This window comes from Medicago sativa, chromosome 1 (genome assembly GCF_051527215.1).
Source record: "Medicago sativa cultivar Bolivia chromosome 1, Bolivia_mono, whole genome shotgun sequence".
Classification (NCBI taxonomy): Eukaryota; Viridiplantae; Streptophyta; class Magnoliopsida; order Fabales; family Fabaceae; genus Medicago; species Medicago sativa.
In genome coordinates, this window is record NC_140749.1 from 66,514,513 (window position 1) to 66,523,116 (window position 8,604).

Here is an 8,604-nt window from a genome sequence, read left to right on the forward strand (position 1 = left end):
AATTTAGTTTAAATTAAATTAACAATTTAAGCACAAAGGGGCTGCAGGTGCTTAAGGGCTATCTATCATCATAGGAAGTCTTTTTGGATGTAATTGTCCTTTCCCCCTAGATTCAAAATCACCCTAAGCAGTGCTGCAAAATTTTTATTTCATCTCCGCGTAGGAAGTCTTTTTGGATGTAATTGTCCTTTCCCCCTAGCGTTGATGAATTTATTTTCCTCATTTGAGGGATTTGGAACTTAAGTTCAAATTAGGGAGTCACCACCACAATTAGGAAGTTAGGGATTGTCCTTTCCCCCACATGTTGGTGCCATTCTCCCGCCCCATTTAACTTTAACAATTAAGAGAATATAACAATAAAGCACAATTGATTATTTTCCCACACAAACTTATACTACTTTTACTCTAAAGACTTTTAAGGGTCTAAGTTAACACTAAAGATAGAACGTGCTCCTTAAAATACCTACTCATACACTTGCTCAAAGATTGCAACTGGGTGCTTTTCTCATTGGAGATTTTTCACAATAAAACAAGATGTGGGTATAGCAAGAACACAAAAAACACAAGGAACCACTTTCATGTACAAGAAACAACCTTTAAGGAAGAGACAAAACAAAAAAAATTTATGCCATATTTTACATTAAAAACAAGCTACTTAATCATGCCTTTCGCTATAAAAACGAAACAAAAGAATAAAGTTCAAGGGATTTTGGAAACACTACGACTCTATACACTTTATTAGCCCCCCCCCCCCCCCCCCCCCCCCCCCCCCCCCCCACACACACACACTTAGGGGAAGCATTGTCCTCAATGATTCAAAAGAAAAGTAAAATTAAAAGAGAAGAAGAAGAAGTAGAAGAAAGAGTAGGAGAGAGATGAAGAAGGAGAGAAGAGTTAAGGGAAGAGAGGAAGAGGAAAGCTCATAAATCATCTTAAATCATCTTGACTCGACTATGCAACTCCTTCGTCTTAAATCATCTTGACTCGACTATGCAACTCTTTCGTCTTAAGTCATCCTGACTATGCAAATGCACGTGGTACCATTCTAGGGCATAAGCCCTCGTCGGTTTTGAGCATAAATAGGCTCCCAGGGCTTGAGCCCTCGTCACTTTTGAGCACAAGGCTCCAGGGCTTGAGCCCTCGTCGCTGTTGAGCAAATGCTCCAGGGCTTGAGCCCTTGTCGCTTTAGATGAGTATGCATGGACTCAACATCATAACTTCACAACTTAGACCGACTCAACATCTTACGTCTTAGAAACTTCATGAACATCTTATAACTTCGTGACTTAGACCGACACTTATATCTTAATAGAGATCAACAGCAATATATGCAGCACTTATAAAGTCATATCATATCAGCATCATAACATAACAGTATCAAATGATAATAATAGCATCTTAAGCATCGCACAAACATAAGCATCATAAATAACACATGTGGTGCATAAATAACAATATCACATCATTAATAATCTTAGTCATCTTAACTTAGGTTTTCTGGACAGCTTCTAATAATCTAAGCATCCTTCATTTCCTACTCTTAAAACTTTCACTATTCCATTCCCCACATAATGGTTTTCATCTATGCGACTAACTTATTCAGTTTTCAAGATCTCATCGTCATATATTAGTTCATATTTATTGTCGTCTACTACCTTAGACTTCTGTCTTAGTATTCTTGGTTTGCTATAGTTCTTGTTTTTCTAATTATTCTTATCTTCACATTTATTCTCCTCTAATACTCTTGATACTCGTCTTATTTTAAATACATTATGGCTTATGAAACTACTCTCATGACCCTTAATTAAACCCCTCTCATCTAAGGATCACTTCTTTTATTTTAACTTATGTTTTGATATAACATTTTGACACTTGCTGCAAAAATCGCCTCATCATCTGTGAAATCGCTTCATGAATTTGACAGTAGCAGACATACTGAAATTAAAGATTTCTGTCAAAATCGCTTCATCATCTGTGAAATCGCTTCATGATTTCGACAGTAGCAGACATACTGAAATTAAAGATTTCTGTCAAAATCGCTTCATCATCTGTGAAATCGCTTCATGAATTCGACAGCATCAGACATGCTGTAATCACATATTTTTCTACGATTTCCTACCATGGGAGCCTCCTTGGCTCCGTTTTTCTACCCCAAAATCACCAAAATCATCCCTAATCACATGGTTCCTATGAAACCCCGATACGGATACGGGTACGATACGATACGGGTACGCGAATACGTCAAAAATTTGAAATTTAGGATACGATACGGCTTGGATACGTTTACAATTTATATATATATATATAGCAGGAAATCTTAAAACTAATTACACCAAGTCAAAATACAATGGACCATTCACTAACTAAGATAGCATCCTTTAAACCAAAACATACCATATAAACAACCTGCACTATGATGATACCAAGGTAGTATGGAGATAGTCACCCTTTTCAAGTAATGGCCAATATAATGATCCCAATTTACAAAAATTAATACTTGTGATCAAAATACAAATACAAATAAAAATTTTAAATAAAAATTAAATTAAATTAAATCATTCGGATACTTCTTGGATACTTATCCGGGAGTATCCTTAACGTATCCAATATAATTTTAAATAAAAATTAAATTAAATCATTCGGATACTTCTGGGATACGTATCCGGGAGTATCCGCGGAGTATCGGTATCCGATACGTATCCGACACGGGTACGGCACCATTTTGGAGTATCCGGGCTTCATAGCATGGTTCTAACCTCAAAACAGCTTCTAAACATCACCCTATGAATTATCTAAGGTCTGTACATCATTTTTACATCAATTCAACGGTTTTTCATCATCTAATCATCAAAATCACTCATAAAACCTAATTCTTTAATCCTCACAAACTCAACCTAAAATATGTTAGATGCAATCTAATGACTCACAGACTTAATATTAGTGAAAGATAATCCCACCTTACCTTAATATGCAGAAATCGCAGCTCTCCCTCTTGCTTCTCTTCTCTCTTCTTGTTTATCCTCTTTCCAAAAAACGGTTTAACGTAAAAACTCTTTCTAACCTAAGCTTCCTTATTTATAATACTAAATGCTCTTCCTAAATATGTTTAGGCCCAATAAATCTTTCTTCTTTCTATTATAACCCCCAAATCTACTTATTCTAATAATTCTCATATTCTAATAAATAATAGAATAAAGCCACTTAATAAAATACCAACACCTCACATATATAAAAATAAATCACATAAATAGACTCTAATTTAATAAAAAATAATTAAATATCAAAGTGGGCGTTACATCACTTCTCTACAATTAAATTGTGTGAGCTCCCACTAGACTACTTGACAAAAAAAAGGGCATTAATGAAATTTTGCTGAACATTAACTTATATATATATATATATATATATATATATATATATATATATATATATATATATATATATATTTTAACTTCTTTTTCTAAGGGAGGGTGAATGTAAGTCTTAAATTTGTTTTTGACATCTCAAATTCAAAAATAGCATGTGGGATAGTATACGGACCACGTGAGTAACAGAAATATAAATGAGTTTGTTTCAACACAAACAATTATGATATCTCTGGTTTCTCATTTGAAACCTGACCTCCTCCGACAACTTTCCTCTCTCGCCCTTTTCCAATACCTTTCTTTAATCCATCCCCTAATTCTCCACTTTCATATATCAATTCATTATCCTTTTTAAAACATTTTATTAATTAATGAAGAGTAGAAGGAGGAATGGATCCTATACAATGACTGCAGGGTCCAGTTAAATCTGAGCTTTTAAACACAATTAAATGCTTACAAAATGTAAATGTTAAAAACTTGAAATTAGGAGAAATAATGAATTTAATGGTTTATATTCTCACACTGCAGAAAACATGAGAAAAACACAACGGAGAAAATCCTCTCCCGCAGAGGGGAAGTTAAGGGGAAAGTGCCGTAGCATTGGAGAATGTGATTTTGTGAAGTATTCCCTTTGGTCACTATTATAAGCAAATTTCTACTTTTTAGATTCATTCAATAAATGATGTATGTGGTCTACAATATAGACCACATACATCATTTATTGAATGAACATAAAAAGTCAAAATTTGCTTATAATAGTGACATGAGGGAGTATATAGTAACCGGTTCGTAATGATATGGTGGTGGGGGTGGCAGGTATAGAAAATGATATCTTTTCAAATCTCAAAAAGCTAAAATCAATTACTACACCAAATCCTCTTTTTATTTGGTCATCGTAAAAATCTCAAAATCGATGATTCGTCAAATCTTTTTGGTTTGATCATAAAAAAAAAACTTAAGAGATCGAGAGTGACAAAGATATAATTAAATATTCATGGAAGAGACTCAATTGAGTAACATTAAGCAACCAAGATAGAACAAAAACTAATCAAGGGATATCAAAGTAAAATCAAATAAATAGTCAAAGGAGAATATAAATTTAATCTAAAATTTATATTCGACAAATTAATCAAATGAACAACCACCCATCACAAGTCATATCCATATAACACGATTCAAATCAATAATATTCGTCAGTTATGCCTTCAAAAAAATATTCGTTTGTTGTGCTCCTCTTTAAGATTTCAGGTTCGATTCTCTCCCATATCAATTTTAGTGGGCTAGTTCAACTTCTTAAAAAAAAATGTTTGTTTATAATTAAATGCATTATTAAAGAATATAATAGTTGATATAATACTTTATTATTTTAATTTTTGATTGAGGTTAATCTATAAAATAAAATCCAACTTACTATTGTAAAAAATATATGATGCACCAAAGTAGTCAATATGAACAGATTATTAAAAGATTAACGCATGATTATAATCAATGAAAAAGCAAATACAGTGTTTACTTAGGTTTTTGTCTTTGTGGACACTTCTATGGTGCAGTCAAAAAACTGATTTTTTTAGAAAAGTTATTTTATTTAGCCAATAAGATAACTGTTATTTTATGAAGCAATTGCAAAGGAAAAGTTGTCAAAGGTGATTTATGACTACTATGCATCCGGGGTAGAGGACCAGTGGTCTTTGAAAGAGAACCAACATGCATTCTCAAGGATTCTGTAATTTACAAACTACTTTTATTTTATATTCATCTTCCATTTAATTTAACCTTGTGTGTTCTATTGAATTCAAGCACTGGTTTCACTATCTATATTTATCTGAGAGATAGGTTCAAGCCGCAGATTCTTATGGATGTGAGCAAGATAGATTTGACCACAACTATATTAGGCTTAAATATATCAATGCCTATCATGAGTGCTCCTACAGCCTTGCGAAAGATGGCTCACCCTGAAGGTACTCACTGTTCTGCGTTACATTAAGATATTCCTCTTACATTATGGCTCTCTTTGGTAAAAATAGCGGATAGCTGATAAACTAGCTGATAGCTTATAGCTGATGACTGATAGCTGATAAGCTAACTAAAGTGTTTGGTAAAACTAGCGGTTCAACTAGCTGATAAATGTAAAATGACATGAAGGGCATTCTTAATTCATAATAAAATTTATATCAATTAATATTTAAGTATTTGTAATTTCGTCATCTAAATTTTCTTTAAAAAAGTACTTTAAATTTATTAATTTAATATATCTTTTATATTATATATTAAAATAAAATTTATTCACTAATATTTATATTTATATTTATTTTTATTTAAGTGTTTTTACTTTATAAACACAGCTGATAGTATATATTTTAAAGAACAATCAAGAAATAAAGAACAATACATTGAAAGTATATTGTTTCGTCACTTTTTTTTAAGGTATATTGTATAAAAAAATTACAACGAAAGGCTAGAGAATAAAAAAAATATAACACTAATAACATATATATTTTTCCGTCAGAGGATATATTGCATATATTTTTTTTTGAAGTAACACTTATATTATATTGTTCCGTAAAAAAAAAGGTATATTGTAGTATAAAGAAAATTAGAAACAAAGTATGTTGGTGTAATAAACGTGGTATTTTAAATTATGGATGTAATAAAATATAATGGGTAAACATGGATTTTACATAAAAAAAGTAAGGGTAAAAGTGGAAGAAAAAGTGAGAAGCTATAAGCTATAAGCTCAAACGCTACTTGAAATAGCTTCTGAAAAATAGCTTATAAGCTCCTGAAATAAGCTATAAGCTCGTTGTCAAAAAGCGTTACCAAACAGAGCTTTTTTTTGTCAGACGAGCTTATAAGCTATGAGCTAAAAGCTAAAAGCTCTTTTTTGGTGTTACCAAACAGAGTCATTATGTGTTTTTTTGTTATTGTTATTATGTACATTTTGTTAATACACATGCGTTGGATTCTTCATGTGTTTGACATTGAAGTTTATTTTTTACTACAATATAGAAAAGGTTGGTTTTTTGGAAAAGTTATTTTGTTTAGCTAAAAGTTATGTCTATATAATAATAATAATAATAATAATAATAATGGTAACTTTTGATTTAATCAGAGACTCAATTACAATAAGTTAATATATAAATGCTCAATGATTGGTCATAGAATTAATTTCACCAGAAAAGTCATTCTGCTGCACCATAAAAGGGGGAAAATACATTCTTTGGTTCACATCATATAACTACACTCCTTGTCAAACCATACATGAATTTCAATGCAATTTATTATGAACAAAGGAAACACTAATTATTAAAACTTGAAAGATGATTCAAACTTGATAGAGTATTAAAAAAAGGCTGATTTGGGAAAAAGGCATCTAGGCAGTGGAGGTAAAATTGAAGTTAGAACAAGTAGTTTGTCGTCCAAAGGGCAAGGAGCTAAATCCCAATTTAGAAGCAGCCAAATCAAATTGCAAAAGATTATTCTCCAACGGATACCCTCCAATCACAATTGAAGTCCATGTATTCTCACCACCATTCATAAATCCAAGACACAAAACCTCGTCATTTATATTCACCATTGAATTTGCACCAAATATCCTCCAAATCACATTGTTCTGCAAAATAAGCTCAATAGTAGGCACATCTGCACCCAATCGTGTCCCAGTCACATTAGTGTAACAAAACTCAAAAGGTGCAACCGAATCCACCCTTTTTATGTTTCTTGCAGTAGACGCTTTCACGAAAGCGTCTGTAACTGCTTTGTAAATAGAAGGTTCTAAAACTGTGTAAGGATCAACCGTACTTATCTTTGTTCCACCAGCACCGTTACTCCTGTCTATAGATAACAAACTAGTGTCAAGTGAAACAACTTTTCCATCTATTTTAATAGTTTTCACGCCGATGAAATACTCGGCTGAAGGCTGATCTCCCTTTGCGAAAGCAGCTGTGCTAAAGGGATTGATCAAAAGTGGTGTGTATGTGAGTGACTTTGAATCAAAAACAACGTTGGGGAGAAAACCGTAAGGTCCATCCCCGAATAAAACAACTCCATTTGAAGAGGAAAGACAAATAGCGAATTTTCTAGCGAAGCTAAAAGCCGAAGCTAATTGAGATGGAAGAGCGATTTTGGTTCTTCCAAGACCAGCCATACCAGAAGCACCACTTGCAAGTCCTTTTAGCAAGAAAGTTTTTGCACATGAGAATAGGAAGCGTGAAACTTCGACATTTCGTCCAGGGTTGAAGCCATTAGAGGATTGGATTGATAAAACATCTTCAGCTAGTTCACCGCTCATGGTGCTCTGGGTAACTCTATTCTCCGGGTAGACACCGCAGGTGTTGTTGTTGCAGCCAGGTTTTGGTGATGAGAAACAAACATTACATTCGTCGGATTTGGCGAGGATGCATTGGGCAGAGCGACACCGTGCAGGGCGGTATGTGGAGGAAATGTACTGGTTTTCGCATTCAACCCAGAGAAATTCACTACCGAGATCGACGATGACGTTCAATGGGACTAGTGGGGTTCTTTGGTTGATTTGAGCTTTATATTGGTTTGTGGCCCCATCTTTTGTGACTGGGAGAACTAGGGCTTTTGGCCTGAAAGATTGTTTAGAGAAAGTTGGTGAAATGAATAAAAATAGGAGGAGGGTTGTAATGAAGTGTTGGAAATTGTATTTAGCCATGGCTTGAGAGTAAAGATAGTGTATTAGTGTAATGGTATTGAGTTTGTGAAGATGGTGTTGAGGGAGATCTATTTATATATGGAATTTGGCGCTTAAGTCAAAAACAACTTGAGATGTTAAGAAATGTCAAATATGATTTGCCACGTTTCTTTGTATTTAACACAACGTGGCCATTATCGTTATTATTCTAAACACTTTTTTATGGGTAGCATTTGTGTGACATAGAGTTGGGTGACATTGGTGACATCGACCAATCACAATATCACAATGCTTGTGAAAAAGAGATAAACACAAGCATTGTAACATTATGATTGACTACTGTCACTCAACTCTATGTCACCCAAGTGTTATTCACCTTTTTATATAGGGAAATGTTAACCAGTGCCCCTGGGGCACTGGTTAAGGGATCAAATATAGTAACATTTGCATTGAGAGGTGTGTAATCAGTGCATTAAAAGCTGAAAAAGTATTTTTATTTTATTTAAAATTACCTCTTTTAACTTTCTTAACCAGTGCCCCGGAACACTCGTTAACCCTTTTATATATAAAGAGGGAGTATTATTA

At 33.4% G+C, this 8,604-nt stretch overlaps 1 pseudogene across 1 annotated transcript; it reads right to left on the reverse strand.

Moving 5' to 3' along the window:
- Positions 1-6,500: 6,500 nt before the first annotated feature.
- LOC146956551 (putative aspartic proteinase GIP2 pseudogene) lies at positions 6,501-8,094 on the reverse strand (annotated as a pseudogene). Its single transcript, XR_015020247.1, has one exon. The product of XR_015020247.1 is annotated as a putative aspartic proteinase GIP2 pseudogene (transcript).
- Between the last annotated feature and the right edge of the window lie 510 nt (positions 8,095-8,604).